Source organism: Ovis aries, chromosome 2 (genome assembly GCF_016772045.2).
Source record: "Ovis aries strain OAR_USU_Benz2616 breed Rambouillet chromosome 2, ARS-UI_Ramb_v3.0, whole genome shotgun sequence".
Taxonomy (NCBI): domain Eukaryota; kingdom Metazoa; phylum Chordata; class Mammalia; order Artiodactyla; family Bovidae; genus Ovis; species Ovis aries.
Window position 1 is genome coordinate 60,251,449 of NC_056055.1, and position 23,018 is coordinate 60,274,466.

Here is a 23,018-nt window from a genome sequence, read left to right on the forward strand (position 1 = left end):
CCGTGGGTTTTTTCCTTTGTCATTTTTTTTCCCCGACTTGTTTCAATTTCAAACAGAATCAAGTTCCTATCATGAAAGATAAATTAGCACAATACAGGACCTCCTGACTCCCTCTCTCTCTCTACTTTTCAACATTTGTTATTTGCATGATTATAGTACCTTGTTAAAATTTATAAAACTTATAAGACATGCTGGCTTATAACATCCACAGTGGTTTCATTTAAAATACAAATATAGTCGATGCTTATTACCATTTCTTTTACAAAGCCTATCATATTTATGGCCACTTAATTTTGATTCTTTATTGGCTTGATTTTGCCAACAAATCTTTCTTTTTAATCCTCAAATTATTTTTTTTCATGAAAAGTTCATGACTGCTGTGTTGTTGTTGTTGCTCACTTGCAAAGTCACATCAGACTCTTTGCAACCCCTTGAACTGCAGCATGCCAGACTAACCTGTCCTTCACCATCTCCCAGAGCTTGCTCAAACTCATGTCCATTGAGTCAGTGATGCCATCCAACTATCTCACCCTCTGTTGTCCCCTTCCCCTCCTGCCTTCAGTCTTTCCCAGCATCAGAGTCTTTTCCAATGAGTCAGCTCTTCAGATCAGGTGGCCAAAGTATTAACTGCTATGTACACAGTAACAAACTATGCTCATTTATCTGGGACTATCAGGTTCTAACACTGACAGTCTTGTATCCCAGGTATGCCCTCTATGCAGGTAAACAGAGACAGGACTTCTGAACAGATAAAAGTGCCATCTTCTTTGGTGGGTCCTGAAATAGAAGAGTGAACCAGTTCCCATGGGAAGAGGCTGGAGAGTCATGCAAGCCATCTGGAAGGAAGAGGAGGAGGTGGTAGGATAAGGGAGTAAACGTCAGGGGAGAGGGCACCCTCTAGGGACTCATGCTGCTGAGTTGAAAGCAAGCATATTCTAATGCTCAAGGAATAATGAAAACTTTGAGGCGGCTGGAGCATAACGCACAGGGAACAACGTGTGAGACATCCAACTGGAGAGGCAAGTTAGGGCCAAACGATCACTAGAAAAGGGATGATGATGCATTTAAAAGTTCTTGGAAAGCTCATAGATACTCAGTTCAAACTTTCTACATATCACCCTACATCTTATATCAGTAGATGGGTTTTATTTCTGGTTCATCCTTGATATTCCAGCAGACAATAAGAGTATACTTCTACTTTTGGTTTTTACATTCAATCTGCCTGAGATCTGCAGATGGGTTATCATTCCGCCTCTCCTAAAGAAGTCAGTCCTATCCATTTAACCTCTTTCCAGGGCTTCCCTGGTGGCTCAGTGGTAAAGAATCTGCCTGCCAATGCAGGAGACACAGGTTCGATTCCTGGGTCGAGAAGATCCCTTGCAGGAGGAAATGGTAACTCTCCAGTATTTTTGCCTGGGGAACTCCCATGGACCAGGAGCCTGGCAGGCTACAGTTCTTGGGTTCACAGAGTCAGACTGAACGACTGAGCGAACACACACATGGTATAATGTCAGCAACATGGAGAGCAGAGGACAGATATAGAAATCTAAGGAAATATAATAGTTCTTTTCGGGGAACAAGCTGGGGTTTTGTTTTGTTTCATTTTTCATCTGAAAGCCAACTTGTTGGCAGCACCTTCCCATCAAGGAGAAACTAATACAAGGGGTTGCCTAAGGGTGGGCTGGCAGGAAAGTTAAGTACACTGACTCAGTTGAATTCGGTGTTTTCTGGATATCAGAGCCCTGCATTCCCTGATTCCTGAACCCACACAAAAAAACTGGATTTGGGATTTGGGGAAAAAAACTAAAAGTTTTTAGGGTTGAGGCACATGTACCCACAGAAAACTACAGCTCTCTGCTTTTAAAAAAATTTGTGTTGAGTGTATAGTTGATAAAAATTTTTCCAAAATAGTAAATCCATTTTAGAAAACAACAAGTTAATAACTTAATGAGTGCTTTTTTAATTGAAATAGCTGGCAAATGATTAAACATAGCCCACTTACAGGGCAACTTTCCAGTGTCAGTAAAAAGTCTGATTTGGATAGAGATCAACAAAGTAGTCAGAAGGGGCCATAAGTGAGAGGAGAGGAGAAAACTGCTGGAAAAAAAACAGAGGGAAGTGGTTACCAGGAACAACGCATCCATTAGTCACAATTGGCAAAGTGCCCAGGGCACAGGATGCTTTTAGAGACCCACAAAAGTGATTTATTTCAAAATCAAAAGAAAAATATACATATATTACAATAAACCCAGCTTGGGTTATATTCATCTTTATACTAATGCAGCTGTAAAGTGTAATTGTTTAAAAACAGTTTTTCATGGAGGAAGGAACCCACAAAGGCAAATGTGCTGAGGGGCCATGGCAGTCTTAATAACCGTGCTGGCGGTTACTAACGTGTGGGCTCAAAGGCCTAAGAAAATATAACCCTAATGTCTTCCATTGCATTAACACTGATCATGCTCACATTTTGCCGGCTGGGTGGGCCCCATCCACAGAGCCACACATACTCAAGTTTCCCTCTTTCAAGAGACCCCTTCCACTTGCTCAGGGAAAAGGCTAGATCCCTTTGTGCTGCCCCCCCTTTTTAAAAAAATTTTCTTGGGTTATAGTTGTTTTACAATGTTGTATTAGTTTCAGGTGTACAACTAAATGCATCAGTTATATGTATACATATATCCACTCATTTTTAGATTCTTTTCCCATATAGGCCACTACAGAGGATGGAGTAGAGCTCCCCGAGCTATACGGTAAGGCCTTATTTGTTGTCTATTTTATATATAGTGTGTATACGTCAGTCCAGTCTCCCAATCTAACCCTCTCCTCCTAGCCCCCTACCTGGTAACCCAAAGTTTGTTCTCTACATCTGTGACTCTATTTCTGTTTTACAAATAAGTCCATTTGTACCATTATTTTAGAATCCACATATAAGTGATATCATATATTTGTCTTTGACTTACTTCACTCAGTATGACACTCTCTAGGTCCATCCATATTGCTGCAAATGGCAATATTTCATTCCTTTTTATGGCTGAGTACTATTCCGTTGTATATATGTACCACATCTTCTTTTTCCATTCCTCTACTGATGGACATTTAGGTTGCTTCCATGTCCTGCTATTGCAAATAGTGCTTGTGCAGCCCTTTCATTAACTTTCACTGTGGGAAGCCACCCAGGAGATACCCCAACAATGTTCCTTTATTGGGCACTTCCTTCAGCTTTTCTTTCTAGGTCCTGTTTCCAAAACCTCAACCCATTCTGTGCCCAACAGCACTATAATGCCAAATAGGAAAAGGAGTACACCAAGGCTGTATATTGTCACCCTGCTTATTTAACTTATATGCAGGGTACATCATGAGAAACTCTGGACTGGAAGAAACACAACTGGAATCAAGATTGCCGGGAGAAATATCAATAACCTCAGATATGCAGATGACACCACCCTTATGGCAGAAAGTGAAGAGGAACTAAAAAGCCTCTTGATGAAAGTGAAAGAGGAGAGTGAAAAACCTGGCTTAAAGCTCAACATTCAGAAAACGAAGATCATGGCATCCGGTCCCATCACTTCATGGGAAATAGATGGGGAAACAGTGGAAACAGTGTCAGACTTTATTTTTGTGGGCTCCAAAATCACTGCAGATGGTGACTGCAGCCATGAAATTAAAAGACACTTACTCCTTGGAAGAAAAGTTATGACCAACCTAGACAGCATATTCAAAAGCAGAGACATTACTTTGCCAACAAAGGTCCGTCTAGTCAAGGCTATGGATTTTCCAGTGGTCATGTATGGATGTGAGAGTAGGACTGTGAAGAAGGCTGAGTGTCGAAGAATTGATGCTTTTGAACTGTGTTGTTGGAGAAGACTCTTGAGAGTCCTTTGGACTGCAAGGAGATCCAACCAGTCCATTCTGAAGGAGATCAGCCCTGGGATTTCTTTGGAAGGAATGATGCTAAAGCTGAAACTCAAGTATTTTGGCCACCTCATGCAGAGAGTTGACTCATTGGAAAGACTCTGATGCTGGGAGGGATTGGGGGCAGGAGGAGAAGGGGACGACGGAGGATGAGATGGCTGGATGGCATCACTGACTCAATGGACGTGAGTCTGGGTGGACTCCGGGAGTTGCTGATGGAGAGGGAGGCCTGGCGTGCTACAATTCATGGGGTCGCAGAGTCGGACACGACTGAGTGACTGAACTGAACCTAACTGATCCTGATACTGTGTTAAAACTATGCTGTGTCCACCCAGAACAGGGAGACTCCTGCATCTATAAATGTTTTAGTTTGTTTTTATTAGAAAATACTAGAAGTTTGAGTAAGTGGGATTTATCCACATCCTCATCATCTATCAGGTTACAGAGAAAGAAACCACAACTCAAATTCTGCCACCCATAGAGCTATCTGTTACACACATATTCATCAGAGGTCATCAAAGAGTTGACACTTTCCTGTTAATAATATTCTAGCTCTGTACCCTTTCAGTGATCCAACTGCACTGCAGGAAATGTTCACAGGTGGCAGATGCTTCGGAATCAGGAGTCTACGCCTCCTAATTGGCATCATTCAGAAATCCTCCTACACCAATAGCTGGGCAAGGGACCAAGCAGGGATCAAGCCAGATTTTACGTTTCCCTAAATGTTACACTCTGTTCATACAAGACTATGGAGCCTCTCTAAGGTATTTTTAACCAGTTGTCATATTTTGAATACCTTTAGTGTCACCACTGAGACTTCATTTCTAAGAATCATCATGCTAAGTAATTAAGTTTATTAATCAATTAAGCTACTAGTTTCTCCAATAAAATCCCCTTTCTAACATTCACTATGCTGATTAGCAAAGTATTGTTTTGACAGAACCACCATTTCCGGACTGTAGCCTCTTTTTATTTAATCCTAGCTAATCACTCTTTGACTATGCATGCTGTACTACTTCTTGGGTTTGGGCTTAACCTAAAAACAGATACAGAAATATCACAATGTTTATGCTGAGTATTTTTAAACAAACTATAACCTCTGTAAGACTGTGGCATCCCCATGGGTTCCAATGCTGTGATCCACACATACAGATCTGCCGTGACTTTGGACACCCTGGGTATCACACAAATGCCAAGTAAACACTGGGGGCCAAAGGAAAGCAGAGGACCAAGAGAGAGAAAGACTCAGAAGCAAGATGACTCCTTCCTCCCTCTCAATTATTGGCAGTGGCTTAAGAACCCAGGAATTTAGAACTAATTGAGAGGGAAGGCAATGAGGAAGAAAAACCCTGGGAAAAGAGCATTCCCCCTAATGGGATAGTTGTTTAACTTTGAAGAATCCAAAAAGCTAAGAACCTGAGCTGTTAATAGAATGAAGAAATTAATTCACAAGATTAACAAAATTAAATGTTTCTTCCAGATAGAAAATGGAGCCAAGATCTTCTACATACAGCTGACTTACTTCAAATTCAGGTTATATTCTTGTGCCTCTGAATTTTGTGGACTGATGTGACTGTGAAGTTACACCTGTTACAGAGCAATTGCGTATTCACGTGTGTAGAGTCCACACCCTACACACAAATAATAACTCAGAGTCGTGCGTGAGGCACAGGCTTATCCATCATGCCTGACATGAGTCCCACCAGCCACTTGGAAGAAAATGTAGCCTTCAGATGTGAAGCTGGGTCTGTAGCTTCAGAAGAACTCTGGATGAGGAAGTGTTTATGGGGATAACCTGCCTTCATAGCCAGAATACAGAAACATCTCATGCCAAATATGAAACAGGAAAAGGAGCAGGTAACTGTGCTAGGATCTGAAGTCTGTGTTTCTCATATTTTCTGGCTTATTCATCTTTGGTTATCTTTGAGTATGTCTGGCAAGATGTTTTTTAAAATTCCAGCCATACTAAGGAAGTCAAAGCAATTTTGTTGCTGTCTGCTTGAGAGATTTAGAAGGAAACGCTGCTCTCCAGTTACCAGTCTGCTGATGGCAGCAAGAATAAAGACATTTCCCAAGTGGAGAGTGAAACTTGGGGGTACAGATTGGTCCCTCTTATCTGCCAAATCTATCTGAATGGAGAATATTTATTTTACTCTATCTTAAAATTAGGTAAGTAATTTGTATTCACTGAAGAAATGTTTGAAAGCACAAATACAATGTTTTTAAAAGATCAAGTCACTTGGAATCTCCCTACTCAGTGAGAACCATTGTCAACACTTTACAGTCTGGACATCTTTACAAATCCAGTGTTTCTCATACTGGGGCATACTCTTGAAGAGAGCCATACAATACAAGCTGTTTGGTCTTCACCCATGCAATCACCTAGTCTCCACTTTAGTAGCTGGGGAGAGGGGACAAGAATTTGCATGTCTAACAATTGATGCTGATGCTACTGTTCTGGGAAGCACAATTTGAAGACTGTGGTCTACATCATCACATTAATGACTATTTAACATTTCATTATATGGATGAATGAATTTATTTAGCTGTTGCCCTTTATTTGAATATTTAGATTATTTCAAATCCAAATGATGCTGAGAGCAACATCCTTATAGTGAAACCTGTGCTTGTTTTTACGCAAAATCAGTTTCCTTAACACCGAGATACAAAAAAGGTAAAATACTGGGAAGAATTCTCACTACCATGAAGTGAGAGAGGAAGAAAGAGTAAAAGGCTCCTGGTTTACAATTACTTAGAGCCCATGATAGAAGGTCAAGTTTACAGTGGTTACAGGATTAATGAAACTGCAGATAGAGAAACCTGCCCAGAGAACTCTTTGGCTAACTTCAGTCCATTCCTGACAGCCCTGTTACAAGTAGAACACTGCTGTATGAGATGGCATGAGTTAATGAATAAAAAATTTTTTAAGCCAGAAAAGAGAAGAAAGATGAAAAGTGATTTTGACAGCGATTATAACAAAATGAGTGTGTGTCAAAAAATTTAATGACCTTCATATGACTGAGAGGTTTCAATTACATTAAAGCTTTAAAAAAAAAAAAAAAAAGGAAAAGTGGCTTAAAATGCATTGCTTTGAGACTTTTCAGATTTTGAGCAAGTTTCAATTCTATCAGTTCAGTTTAGTCTCTCAGCCCTGTCCAACTCTTTGTGACCCCATGAACCGCAGCACACCAGGCCTCCCTGTCCATCACCAGCTCCTGGAGTTCACCCAAACCCATGTCCATTGAGTCAGTGATGCCATCCAACCATCTCATCCTCTGTCGTCCCTTCTCCTCCTGCCCTCAATCTTTCCCAGTATCAGGGTCTTTTCCAATGAGTCAGCACTTCAATAAGTAGCGATTTTAGTACATCTCAAAGCTAGATCTCATAAATAAAATAAAATGTGTATGAAGCAATCTGATTTTAAAAAGATCAGAAGTGGGACTTCCCTAGTGGTTCAGTGGTAAAGAATCCACCTGACAATCAAACTTATAACCGAAACTCATAACAACTGAACGGATGTGCCACAACCACCGAACCTGCGCTCCAGAGCCCAAGAGCCCCAACCACTGAGCCCGCACACCGCAGCTACTGAAGCCCATGGGCCCCAGAGCCCACGCTCCACGTCAAGGGAAGCCACTGCAATGAGAAGCCCATGCACCACACGGAGAGAGCAGCTAGGGAAAAGCCAGCCTGGCAACAAAGACCCAGCACAGCCAAAAAAAAATGTTTTAAAGGGTGAGAAGTCACGAGTAGAGTTTATAGAAGTAATATAAAGTAAAAGAAACTTAAGTCATACTTCATAAAGAAATACAACTCAACATGATGTTAGCTTCTGGTGTACAACATAGTGATTTGACATTTCCATATATTACAAAAAGATTACCAGATAAATTTAGGTACCATCTGTCACCACACAAAGATATCATACTATTACTATTGATAATTACAAACTGATCACCATGATGAGTGTAGTTACCACCTGTCACCGTACAAAGATGTTACACTTTTATTGACTTTATTCCCCATGTTGTATATTTCATCCCATGACTCATTTATTTTAGAACTGAAAGTGTGTATCTCTCAACCTGCCTCATTTATTTGGCTCATTCTCCCAACTCCTCCCCTCTGGCAACCACTTAATGTTCTCTATATCTATGATTCTATTTCTGTTTTGTTATGTTTGTTTGTTAGATTTCACATATAAGTGAGATAATATGGTATTTGTTTTTCTCTGACTTACTTCACTTAGCATAAATACCCTCTAGGTTCATCCATAAGGGGCAAGATTTTCTTTTTATGGCTGAGTAATATTTCATTATTTGTGTATGTTTGTATATGAATATGTGTGTATCACATTTTTATTTTGTATCTATATAAGGTGACGAGTATTCCTTACTGTAGTAATCACCCCATGAAGTATGTAAGTCAAAATCACTATGCTATACGCCTTCCATTTACACAGTGCATGCATGCGTGTTCAGTTGTTCAGTCAGTGTCCAACGTTGCAATCCCATGGTTTGTAGCCCTCCAGGCTCCTCTGTCTATGGAATTTCCCAGGCAAGAATACTGGAGTGGATTGCCATTTCCTACTCCAGGGGACCCTCCCAACCCAGGGATTGAACCCAGGTCTCCTGTGTCTCCTGCATTGCAGGCAGATTTTTTACCACTATACCACCTGGGAAGCCCCACTTACACAGGGCTCTGGGTCAATTATATCTCAATAAAACCAAAAGAAAAAATTTTTTACCTATTATTCTCCAAAAATGCAAATTAAAGCATCATTAGTTTCTCCTCTAGCAGATAGCAAATATTTAAAGTATGATGATGCTCAAGGCTGGCTAGAATACCAGAAACAGGTATTTTCAAATATTTCTGTTAAGAGGTCAAAACAGTACAAATCTTTGGAAAATAATGTGGCATTTTTAAGATTTAAAAAGTAGGAATTATTAAGCCTATAATATTATTGCCAGGAATCCTATGGAGATGCTTTAAACTGTTTCTGAAAACATATACTCACTGAAACATCATTTATTACAGAAAAAGACTGAAAACAATCTAAATGTCCTTTAAATGGAGAGTCTCTTTAAATAAACTATACTTCATCTGTGCTATATATATAATCTTTAAAAACAATGATGCTGGGCCTTCCCTCGTGGTATGGTGGATAGGAATCTGCCTGCCAATGCAGAGGACATGGGTTCGATCCCTGCTCCAGAAGATTCGACATGCCTTGGAACAGCTAAGCCTGTGCGCCACAACGAGCCTGCATGCTACACCTACTGAAGGCTGTGCGCCTAGGGCCTGTGCCCCACAAGAAGAGAAGCCACCGCAATCAGAAGCCCATGCACAGCAACAGAGAGTAGCCCCCATCTGCCACAACTCTGCTACATGCAGCAACAGAGACCCCGTACAGCCAAAAGTAAATAAAGGAAGAAACTTCTAAAAAACAAAAACAATGATGCTTTATACTGATATCCAGCTATAAACAAATTTGTCGATAAGTGAAACAAAGTACGTAGAACAATTCCTTTTGCATAAACAAACATAAGCATATCCGTTTACAGAGAAGTATATATGCAACAATCTTTTCTCAAAGGGAACCTCCAAAATTGTTCATTGTCATTTCCTTTTCCAGATGAGATAATGGAGGAATACCAAATATGGACATGGGTGGGCAGAGGTCCAAATCACTGATACTCACTGGGGTGGAAGAAAACTTCTTGGTTCGGGGGACATATTTGATCCAAATCTTAACAGATGAGCCAAATTTCAAAGTCTTCCATAGTGCCTGAGGACATGGTTTCTTTTTTTAACCATTAAAAACTTCTCACGTTTACAAATATGCTTATAGCAGATTTATTCATTATGGTGCCCAAAGGGAAACAAGCCAAATGTCCATTAAAGGGAGAATGCATAAAAAGTTGGATATGCATTCAAAGGATACACAAATATTATGGCATTCACAGCAATTTTTTTTCAAAGAATAAACCACAGCTACATCAACATGCATATATTCCAAAGACACTGTATTGAGCAAAAGAAGCAAAATACCAAAGAATTCATACATTTGTATGTTGAAGAACAGGTAAAAACAAATCTGTAGTGGCTGCCCTCAGAACAGAGGTTACTAAGGCCGGGGGGACGTTACTGACTGGCAAAGGTGTGAGGGAGACTTCAGAGGTGCTAGACTTGTTTGATATACTGATCTGGGTATGGTTTTACAAATACACACACATAGGCAAAGATACTGAAGGTATGTATATTTTATTATACATTGTTATCAATACTTCAAAAAATGTTTTTAACTGTTTTTTTTTTTTTAATTTTTTTACTTTACAATACTGTATTGGTTTTGCCATACATTGACATGAATCCACCACAGGTGTACATGAGTTCCCAACCCTGAACACCCCTCCCACCACCCTCCCCATATCATCTCTCTGGGTCATCCCACTGCACCAGCCCCAGGCTTGAGGCAACAAAATTTTTTAAAGAAAAATTTTTGGAGCTCAACAAGGAGCATCTGATGTGTTACATGTTTCCAGTAATTTTTCACTAATCTAAAATAAATAGCCCCTTGATTCATCATTTCTCCCTTGATTTATACTGTTAATTTAGTAAAAAGGGTGTACTAGGATGAATCATGAATAACAGCTCTCAAAGATGTCCTCATTCTCATCTCCTGATCCCGCAAATGTGCTATCTTCACGGCAAATGACACTGCAGACGTGAGTAAATTAAAGGCCTTGGTGTGGGGGACTGTCTCAGATTACCCTGGGTGGGCTTGATGTGCTCATAAGACCCTTCCAAGAAGGACGCAGAGGAAATCATCAGAGAAGCAGATCTGAGGATGCTTCTTTGCTGGTTGTGAAGATGGCTGGAAGCCAAAGAATGCAGGGAACACAGCCCAGGCAGAAACGTGATGGAAGCCAAACTCCCCTCTCCGCAGAAAACAGCCCCGTTGACACCTTGACTTCAGCTTAATGAAACTGGTTGCAGACTTTTGGCTTCCAGAACCATAAGGGAATACACTTGTGTTATTTTAAGCCACTAAGTTTGTGATTATTTGTTACAACAGCAATACAATACAAAGGGGAAGCTAATACAGAGGGGGGAAAAGGTAGGGTGCAAATCCTCTTACTCTTTTGAATTCTTTGGTTTGTTTTTCATTGAGAGATGCAGAAAATCCATTTGCTGAGTCACTTTTTATGTCAAAGATGATTTCCATATCAATAAAGGTACTATTCTCTCCTGCTTAAATGATGCAGACATTTCAGTGAAGAAATCAACACTAACATATTTTAAATTAATACTAAGCATTTTTTCAGCTCTAAAACTTCCACGTGATCCTTGCATAAACTAGATAAACAAACCAAAACTCTCCTTTATCAGCTCAGAATCAAAACTGTCTGGGCTGCCCTGAGCATTCTCACATCGTTATCTGGGCTGACAGACCCACATGGAAACTGGACTAAGCACTTTCAGTTTCCAACATGTCACTATTCACAGTATTAATAGTTTGCGAACAAGAAAAGAAAGGCAGGATGGTTTCCTCCCTTCCCTGGCTCGCCTGCATTTGGCATGAGGACAGGTCAGCTGGAAGAGCCATGCTTCCTGGGAAATCATCCTGTTCAGCCTGGGTCCCTGGGGGATCCAAGTTGCTCAGTGATCACTGTGCTCCCTTCTCCACGCTGGAGGCTGAATAGGTTTGAGTGGCCTACGAGGGGAGTAATCTTCCCAAGTGGCACTAGTGGTAAAGAGCCAGCCTACCCGTGCAGGAGATGTAAGAGACAAGGGTCGATCCCTGGGTTGAGAAGATCCGTGGAGAAGGAAATGGCAACCCACTCCAGTATTCTTGCCTGGAGAGTCCCAGGGACAGAGAAGCCTCACAGGCTACAGTCCATAGGGTCGCAAAGAGTTGGACATGACTGAAGCGACTGAGCCTGCATGAGCTGAGAGGGAAGGTTGGGGGCTAAATGCTTTAAAAATTCTCAATCCCAAAGCAGGCAGGTAAAGGCATGTTACTGGAGCCGAGGCTGTGTGCTTTTGAGATGGCTGATGTGTGTGAGTTGAATTCTCTCTCTGCTACATTCCTTCGGGAGGTTGGGGGGTGGCAGTGGGAAGGAGGGGCACAGAGAAAGGTTCATGCTATCTGGCAGTCATTAAAGTCACCATCAAGACTTGGGAGTAAAAGGGTCTCAACTCTAAAATATGGGTGCAGAAACCCTTCCCATAATGTCTGCATGGAGTTCTGAAACTGGGAAAAAGCGTGTAAGGGGGCACTGTGTGTCTGTGTGTTCATTTGGGACCAGTAAGAGACAAGTTTGTGTTCGCAAGTTCCCTAGGTATTTATACTGACCACTATTTACCCAACACTAACCAAGCAGCCTGGAAAGAAGCCCAGGGAGGATGAGGTAGCTCTTTTCCTTTCTGTCCTAAATGCTTTCATTTAAGATATCCAGCCCCTCTGAACCCAGGTGTGGACACAGAGCTCAGGGTGGGCCAATCACGGTACCCAGCCACAGTGACTGGTCCAGGAAGGCGCATGCGGCACAAGGCCTTCCCCAGGAGGCTTCTTTAGAAGCCAAGACACAGTCTCACCTTTCTCGTGTGGCAGGAGCTGTGCGCCTCTGATGTGGAAATGGCCAAGTAGGGGAATCTGGAGGCATCGAGTTCCAAGCAAAGCCTTCTGGGCTGTCGAGCCCTGATCCGTGTATGAGTTACAGACCACTCTGGGGTTCACTCATGCATGAGGCCCGCTCCACCCTTCTTGAGGTTTGGTTATGAGAGCTAGAATTTCATCCTTTACTGGCAGTTAATTCACTTTGCATATCTACCCATCAGAATGAAAAAAGAAACCGACAAGTACACATTATGGAAAAACAAGGCACAGATGCTGTCCTCAGAGAACTTAGGGTTCATACGAAAAGATAGGGGCAATTACAGAAGAAAATAAAAGTTAGATATACTGAAGGGCTTCCCCGGTGGCCCAGTGGTAAAGATTCCACCTGCAGGAGATATGCACTCAATCCCTGGTCTGGAAAGATCCCACGTGCCGCAGAGCAACTCAACCCGTGCATCACAACTACTGAGCCTGTGCTCCACAATACTGAGCCCGCACGCTGCAACTACTGAAGCCCATGTGCCCTCGAGGCCATGCTCCTCAATAGGAGAATCTGCTGGAATGAGAAGCGCACACAGCACAACTGAGAGTAGCCCCCGCTTACCATCACTAGAGAAAAGACGAAGTAGCAACAAAGACCCAGCAGAGCCAAAACCAAATTAAAAATACATACATATACTTAAGCACCACATAGCACTTACTTCACATAGACCTGTACAGTGAACAATTCTATTGTCAAATGTATGAAGAATGCGCTAGAGTGGACAAGCTGAGTGGTTTACTACAATGCCCATTATTCAGCTCCCCTTGGGACTCAGAAATTTCTGGCCTTTGTTTTAAACAATTTCACTTTCTGAAAGACAGTGGAGTGGAAAGTACACAGACATCTGAGTGAGATGTAGGGAAAAATCTGGACCTGCTACTCCCACCCAGTTACCTATTCATGTCAATCTGGATGTCTTCATCTGAAAACACCACCTTGACTCAAAATGCCTGAAACAATACAGAAATGGATTTTTCCAATCTGACAAGTCCAGGGGTGGAGTGACTTTGAGGTTAGTTAACTCAAAGGCTTATTCATGTCATCATAGACCCTGGTTCTTCAGCTTCTCCACTTTGCTATTTCAGTTCACAAGATGACTGTATTTATTCCAGGCGTCATACCCAGGAAACATCAAATCCAGAGATTCTACATTTTTTAATGTCCCCTTAGGAATTCTAAATCTTTTTCAGGACATCCAAACCCCAGCATTAAGTTTGAACTGAGTCACATGTCAAACCCCAAATTAATCACTTAAAAAAGGACCAACTTCACCCTGATTGTCTTAAATTAGTCAGGACGTACACTTGGAATGTGGGCTAGGAATGCCTTCCTCTAAAGCATGTGAGGGTTAGGGGTAAGGCAGTGTGCAATATACTCAACATAATTCAGGCTCTACCAGCAAGGAAGAAGGGGAGATGCAAGCTAAGCTAGCAACTAATAATGTCTGATGGGGTGACACAGGTTTCCTCCAAAGCCTCTCTGAGCCTTGATTTTCTCATCTATAGAATGGGATGCAAAATATTTATGATAAAGGTTTGTGAGGAACAAATGGAACAGTAATTTGCTTAACATATGGTAAGTTCTCAGTAAGTATTCACTTTCCCCTTTGCCTTCTCATTCAAAATACATGCATTCAACCACACTTTTTTGAACATTTACTATGCACTAGGTATCAGGGACATGGTTGTAAATAAGACAAACACAGTCCCTAGTGTATTTACATTCTGCAGGAGGACAAAACACAGCAATTGGTAGGAAAAGTGATTGTGATCATGGTAATGCTGAAAGAAGTAGAGGGAGACGTCATGTTCAAGGAATCTTTTGATACTTTCTTTTCAATTTAGGGGGGAAAAAATCAAAGAATAGTATCTCATTTCTCCTGAGCATCAAATATAAAGAGAAACGTTCACCATACACTGATCTTTGCTCCTTTAGGCTCAGCTGATTTTAAAAAGTGAAAGATTATTCCAGTTGTACTTTCCTATCTTAATTCTGCAGTGGTAACTTACATTTTTGTATACTTCCATCACATCGATTTTTAAAACATCTCTCTGCTTATCTGTGGTTAAAAGAATAAAAATGATTTCCTCAAGGGAAGTTCAACCAATGGTAACAGCCACAGTTGTATCACAAGGCATAGGCATAGCTTTTAACATTCTTTTAAATTAGGGCAGGATATTAAATCTAAATGTATTTCTAAATTTTTATAAGTTTTGTACTGTCACAAATAAAAGCACTACCTCACATTCACAAATTATGTAATTCAGAGGTTCCTCAATTTGGCTGTGTATCACAGTACCACAGAGAACTTGTTAAAAATATAGATACTGCCAATTCTCATTATTTGTGGATTCTGTATTTGCAAATTCATATACTAACTAAAATGCATTAATGATCCCAAAAGCATCACTCATGGCACTTTTATGATCACTCAACAACAAATACAAAGAGGTAAAAAATCTGTCATCCCATATGCACCTTCCTGGCTGAGGGAGAAAAAGGTAAGGCTCTGTTTTCTCATTTAGGCTTTCATACTTTTTCCACAGACTCTGAAAAAATTAGATAGTCCTTTTTGCGGTCTAATTAGTGGCCTGATTTTTGCATTTTTGTGCTTTTTGTTCAGCACCACCTCCCTTCCCTCAACCCGCGCAGTCCCTCCAGCAGAGCTGAAATGTTGGCCATGAGTTCAATATTAATGAATCAACATCCAAAACAGGAAGAGCAAATGTGCTGATCTCTGTGTAAGGCCTCTCAGGAAAGTGCTAAAGTTACACCTGCAGTGCATGATGAAGCTATGGGAAAGGTGGAGAAGTAGCTAAATTTGTGGGTTCATGAGACAACGATAGTTGTTTTGTTTAAGCAGAGTGGGTGGCATTGCTGTGAGGGTGAAAGCCAAAGAAATTTGTGGTCATGTTACCCAGAGTCAAGAAACTCTAAACCCTCCAAAAGTAAATAAGATATAAGGATATATTGTACCACACAGGAAAGGGAGCCAATTTTATAACAACTGTAAATGGAGTACCTATTGAGACACCCTCCACCCAGCTATCCACCTTCTCATCCTCCAAATGTAAGCATCAAACGGGCAGCATCCATGAATATCTGTCCACTAGAGTGACTGTAATAAATACTCAGTGATTTTTCACATAATAGTCACTCTTCCCAAGCTGTGAGGGGAACAGAATTCTTCCTATAAATCAGTGGTTCTCAAAACAATGGCGATTTTGCCTCCCAAATGTCCAGGGGATATTTGGCAAATCTAAAGCCATTTCAGTTGCTACGGGCATCTAGAGCGTAGGGGACGGGGATGCTGCTAAACATCATACGATGCACAGGACAGCAGACTCCACCCCCCAAATAAAGAATGACCTGGCCCCAAATGTCAACATGCCCAGCATGAGGCAAACCTGCTTACCAGAATGGATGTAATAACCACAGTAGGCAATTTCTCACCCTTGGACACTGCACTCCTGCCATATTTTACTGTTGAAATGACACAGCAGTTTTGAGTCACAATACCCTCCAACAGCATGCCTACCACGCTCAATCGGGTCTGACTCTCTGTGAGGCCATGGGCTATAGCCCACTAGGCTCCTCTGACCATGGAATTCTCCAGGCAAGAATACTGGAGTGGGGTGCCATTTCCTTCTCCAGGGGATCTTCCCAACCCAGGGATCAAACCTGGGTCTCCTGCACTGCAGGCAGATTCGTTACCATCTGAGTCCCCACTATGGAGTAGTTGTGTGGAAAGATGCCTGGGGAAGGCATTTCTCTCTCCTGTCTTACTGGTTTATTGTTACTCATCCTAAGCCAAGAAGCCATGTGTATTTTTTTCTGCAAGTCTTCAGACATCTATCTTTCCTATTTGCATTACCCATCCCTATTTCCTTCTTTGCATATCATACAAAGAGCAGTCCAGCATCATAGGAAACAGGTGTACCCTGACCCTGTTTGTGAGTTTCCATAAAGGGTCTGGGATGAGGGGAAGTACATCCAGGGGCCCATGACCATGCCCTGTGCCTCCACCTCCCTCTTCTTCCTCTGGGGAATGAAGGGAACCTTGACCTGCCCAAGATGCAAACTGTGATAGCACACGAGATCAGACCTGCTCTCCAGCTCCCTCGGTCACATGCTCAGGCAGTGAGCAAAGAACAAAAGACTAAAGATCGTAAAAGCAAAATACTAAAGATCGTATTCCTGGAACAGAAATACTTGCAGGCAGGGCAGAATACTTGAACTCAGGTGCAGCATTTCATTTTCAGTAAGGTTTTGTTTCACAATGAATATGGGATCTTCCTGGACCAGGCATCGAACCAGTATCTCCTGCATTGGCAGGCAAATTCTTTACTACTGAGCCATCAGAGAAGCCCCCAAATAGACTATTTTTTTGGAGTAAATTTTAAGTTCACGGCAAAATTGAGTGGAAAGGGCAGAGTTTTCCTATGTTTCCTGTCCCCTCGTTACATCCCTATGCTTCCCTACTATCAACACCCCAAACCAGAGTGGTTGATTTGTTATAAGAGATGAACGTACCTTGACATATCATCTTCACCCAAAATCCATAGTTTGTATTAGGGTTCCCTTTTAGTATTGTCCATTGTGTGGATTTTGACAAGTGTATAATGACAGGTATCCACTATTTCAGTATCATGCAGAAAATAGTTTCACTGCTCTAACAATCCTCTTTGCTCTATCTGTTTATTCCTCCCTTCCCCATCCTTAACAACCACTGAATTTTTTTTACGGTCTCCATCAGTTCAGTTCAGTTGCTCAGTCGTGTCCGACTCTTTGCGACCCCATGAATTGCAGCACGCCAAGCCTCCCCGTCCATCACCAACTCCTGGAGTTCATTCAAACTCATGTCCATCGAGTTGGTGATGCCATCCAGCCATCTCACCCTCTGTCAGTCCCTTCTCCTCCTGCCCCCAATCCCTCCCAGCATCAGAGTCTTTTCCAATGAGTCAACTCTTTGCATGAGGTGGCCAAAGTACTGGAGTTTCAGCTTTAGCATCATTCCTTCCAAAGAAATCCCAGGGCTGATCTCCTTCAGAATGGACTGGTTGGACGGTCTCCATAGTTTTGCTTAATCATTCAGGATATATAACCTTTACAGATTGGTTTCACTTGGAAATTGAGGGGGACCAAAAAACCCAGATGAGACCTATTCGAAGAGACATAAAATAGTATCATGTGTTCAGAAAACCAAGGCTTCCCAGGTGGTGCAGTGGTAAAGAATCTGCCTGCCAATGAAGGAGAGGCAAGAGGTACAGGTTCGATCCCTAGGTCAGGAAGGTCCCCTGAAGTAGGAAATGGCAACTCATTCCAGTATTCCTGCCTGGAAAATTCCATGGAGAGGAGTCTGGCAGGCTACAGTCCATGGGGTCACAGAGTCAGACACAGCTGACTGACTGAGCACACAGGCGTGTTCAGAAACCACATGTGATCCAAACAAGAGCATCATGTACAAAGAGGAGGACTGGAGAGGTACACAGAGGCCAGATCAGGGAGGGCCTTTGCACCATTTGAAGAAATCAGGACTTATCTTTTAGGCAACAGGTAGTCATTGAAAAGTTTAAGAAAGAATGTGAAATTACCAAATTTTCACTTCCGACAAATCACTCTGATGGTGGAGGTGATATGTGACTTGGTCAAGTAACTTGACCTCTCTGAGCTACTTTGTTCCTACATTTGTAGAATGTGGACAATTGTGTGCATACCATAAGACTGCTGTGAAGATTAAATGTGCTAATAAATTTTGTTATTGTTGTTGTTATTGTTGCTGTTATCAGAAGAGTGAGAGGTCAGAGCGAAGGTGGTAAGAAGCAAATTCATCTGCTCCCACACGGTCTTCATCAACACAATATTATTATTCCAGAAGTCACTTGTCCTGAAAGGTAGAAGTGGCAAATGGCTTCATTTTTCACTGCAGGAACATCCTCTAAGACCAATGAATTTTGCAATAAATAAAAAGCATCAAATGACGGTTTATACCCCAGGTCTGTTTGAACCCTTTCCCTCAAAATCGTCACCTTCGCTGCTTCCTCCAATCCTACACTACTCTTCACTGTCATTATCCAAGACCCCATGTCATCAGACCCACCAAGCAGAATTCAAAACCTCTGAAATAGCTGGGCTAAGCCCTCCTCCCTCTAGATGCTACCAGGAGCCTGGAGATGGAGCCTTCCTTCACTGGCCATCAGCAAGAGGCTCTGCTGTGTCTTATGACCAGACTGTTGGTGACATTTTCAGGAAGCCAGCATCAAGAACAGGTAGCCTGGCAAGCAGCGACCCTGCAGGTGAGAGAGGAAGAGAGACTGAAGATGGCAAGAGAGGAGCGACTGAGTGAAGCATTATTGAGAAACCTTAGGGATAGTCTGTGGGGAGAGAGGACACTTCAGGATGAAAATTGAGTGACTGGGTAGGTCATAGAAGGGTTTTCTCAAGTAGAAACAGCAGTTTGGTGGGTACGATCTGGTATGTGCATTGACACCTATCAGAATCAGTTTTGTTGGGCTTATTCTGATTTCTACCCATTCAACAAGATGTGACCCCAAAGGCCCCATCAGAGGTGGGAATGCCTGGATGCAAACAGTTCACCTGAGGCTTCTCAGGTTCCATAAATGGACACCATCTCCAAGCTCCGCTTGGATAGAATTCTCTCCTCAATGAGAAATTCCACCTGTATGTGGCTGGGCCTGCTTGTGGGCCCTCTGCTCTTTCTTGTGCCTGCCTACAGGCTCTCTCATGTGCGGATGTGACAGCTGGACCATAAAGAAGGCAGAGTGCCGAGGAATTGATGCTTTTGAGTTTCAGTGTTGGAGAAGACACTTGAGAGTCCCTTGGACAGCAAGATGATCAAACTTATCAACTAATCAAACAGCAAAGTCAATCTTAAAGGAAATCAACCCTGAATATTCATTGGAAGGACTGATGCTGAAGCTGAAGCTCTAATACTTTGGCCACCTGATATGAAAAGACCCTGAGGCTGGGAAAGATTGAAGTCAGAAGAAGAAGGCAACAGAGGATGAGATGGTTGGATGGCATCACCAATTCAATGGACATGAACTTGGGCAAACTCCAGGTATTGGTGAGGGACAGGTAAGCCTGGCATGCTACAGTCCATGGGATCACAAAGAGTTGGATTTGACTAAACAACAGAACACAAGGGCCAATTTCTAAATTGCTAATGCTCAGAAAGCATAAAATCCATTCTCACTGACGTAGATTTTCCTGAAGATTTGGGTGGAAAGACAAAGGGTGAACACCTCCTCCTGGTATTAGCAATGGATGTCTGAGGTCCCAAGAACCTCCTCCTCCCCCACTACCCCCTACCTGGGCAGAGCAGGATGACGGATTACCTGACCATCAAGGAAAAGGTGAAGGCTCCCTTCGCAATCTCCCTCTGCCCTCAAGTTCCTCTCAGTAGGCTGACCCACTACCCTGCCCCTCAATAGTCCTTTCTGGTCTTTCCAGCTGATAACTCCTCCCCTCGCATTCCTTAGCAAAATCCATGCACTTACATAATTCCCTCAGCAATGCAAAAGCAAGCAAATACAGCTCAGCCAAACAAAACTTCTCACCTTCCCCAGGCCACCCTTCTTTCTTTGTCTGAAGGTATACTTATTAGAGAAGCAACACTGACTACAGGGAAAGTATACTTAAATGAAGACTAGTCTCTGGAAACTGGAGGTTGGCACTTGTCATATATTTTATGCCCAAATATTTCCCTGTCCAACCTCCCATACCTTCAAGCGTGAAGACGGATGGCACTTGTTAAAACTACTCCCCTTTGCGGCTTCAAGACTCCTCTCCCCCATCCTTTCTTCTACCTTGAAGACTGTAAGGGCTCAGGATTTCTGGCCCATCTCTCCCTTTCAATCGCCCTCATCAAAATGAAGTTCACCACACTCCTCCGCTCCTGATCTCAGGTAGCCTTGGTCTGCAACAGTTTGGAGCAGGGCTTGGCTTCCCAGCCAGAGGCTGGGCTGGGTCACAGCAGTGAAAGCACCAGATCCTAGCCACTAGACTAGTGGTCAGTCACAAGGGCCCGGACCCTTCAGCTTTGCAGAAAAGAATTCCCACAAAGACAGAAAGTAGTGGAGGTAGTAAAGCAGTTAAGACGAAAGAGGACAGTACGTGTAGACTGGCACAGGAGCCGATTCAGAGGGAGAGTCCTTGAGTCACACCCTTGTGGCAGTTTGAATTACTTTTATGGAGTATTTCTTCTGGGTTTCATTTGGCCAATCATTTTGATTTGCCTGGTTCACAGTCCATATTTGATATATCTCAGGATCTTCCCATGTGTGTGCAGACCTCTCTTAGCCAAGATGGATGCTACTGCAAAGGCATCTGGGTAGAGCATCCCTTGACATTGCTCCCCCTTTGGCCTCCAAGGAACCTGTTCTGTGCATATGTGGTCGAGTCGGTCTCCTGAACAAGAAATATGTGGTTTTGGCAGGGCCCAAACTCCTCCCTCAATTGTCCTGCTATTCTTGACTCAGTTTCAGTCAATAGGGAATGACTCTCCAATTACTTTACCCTGGGTGGGGGGAGGGGGCATGGAGAGGCAGGGCATCTACCTCCTGCCTCACTCCCACACAGTCTTTTGGGAATAATTTCAGCAAGAGTCAATGGTTCTTTTTGTTTCCATCCTTTGCATCTCTTTTTTAAAGTACTACACTCAGAGCAGCACAGAGTCTGGGGAATGGATGGGATAGCTGAGATAGAAAGGAGATGAACAGATCAGAAGAAAATCTTTTTTTTTTTTTTTTTTTTAAGATGTGCCATCTGTTACAGATTCACATACTTCTTTACCCTCTTTCTAAATTGGGCCAATAGTAGTTCCCAAGGCTGTTGTGAAGTGAGAAGTTTTAAAAAGTGCTTAGAACATGCAGAAAGGAAATGCTCAACAAATATTAGCTGTTGTCATTATTCTCTCAACGGGTTTCAGGGAACATATTTGAAGGGGCATTTTCCTTTAGAAAGAGAGGTAGGGAAAATTTCCCCAAGGGAAAACCTGTCTCCTTTGAATAAAGTTAAATGAAGGAACTCTGACTGGGTCAGTGAGAGTCTACTAGTAAGTCTGACAAAGAAAGTAAACTGTAAATAGCCAGTAAGTAATGTTTAAGCTCTTGATTAGCTCTGCAGAAGTAAATCTTAAAAAAAAAAAAAAAAAAAAAAATTGTGCGTGTTTTTTAAAGAAAGCATTGGGTTTTGTTTCTTAGCTAATCTTAACGGTAGTGAAGCCTTCACATGAAATGCAAGAAAACTATGGAGTTAACAAGATCCTCGTTCTGTACCAAGATTGCTCATCCAAGCGACTCCCACGCTACCCATCTGAATTTTTTCCTGTCCTCCTGCTGAAGAACATTTGTTTTGCCATTGGTATGCAGCTAAAGGAACCAAACTATCCTCACCTAGCAAGCAATTAACATCTGGGATCAGAAAATGAAATTCCATCCATAGAGCACCTGGGATCCTGAAGTCAGGTTGACAGTCCTTCGAGACTGGTTCAATGATTCTTCTGGGAAAAGTTCTCTCCACCCAGGATATACAACTGGAGTATCTTACAGGGTTGCCTAGAGTATAAGGACTCGGGACACACTGAAAATCACCAAAGCTTAAATCTAAAAACATTTCTGTAGGTAAAAGAGGATTGCTCCAGGAAATCAGGGCTCCTTTCCCCCAATCCAGCAAGTAAAGGCCAGGGGTAAGGAGTCTCAGTAAGACTCCCTAAGGCAAAGCATATGTGGAAAATGCTCCAAATAAATATTTGGCAAGCATCAATTTTATACAGCTGGAAGGAATAGTTCTCAAAATATCAAGATGTGATATTTCAGGGAAATTTTGAATGCTCCTTTCCGTTCAGCATCATTTTTTTTTTTTTAACATAATTGAGATCACATTATAGGTCCTGTTCAGTTTGTTTACTTCATTTAACCTACAGTAATTTTCCATGGCATAGGTATACTATAAGAATATTTCATATTCCCAACATAGGTTTTGTAAAGTATATAATTTTCCTCTATCACTGGAGATTTATGTATTTTTACATTTCCCCATAAATAAAGAGCTGATAAAAACTGGGTTTAAATGTGGATCCAGATCTCTGGTTATTAGCCCAGGATATTTTCCAAGAAGTGAATGATTGATCAAAGAATTTGAGTGTTTTTGAAGACACTGAATGATAGGTTTTAACGCTCTTCCTGCAGTAAGTGCATGCGTTCCTCAATAGTCTCATAAAATAAATAAAACCAAAACTGATGCACAGGAATTGGTTTTAGCTTATTGAATTTCAGGTTTTCATATTAGCAATTTGTATTCTTATTTTATCTTCTGTGAATACTTCCCTGTAGTTCAGATGGTAAAGAATCTGCATGCAATGCAGGAGACCTGGGTTCAATCCCTGGGTCGGGAAGCTCCACTAGAGAAGGAAGTAACAAC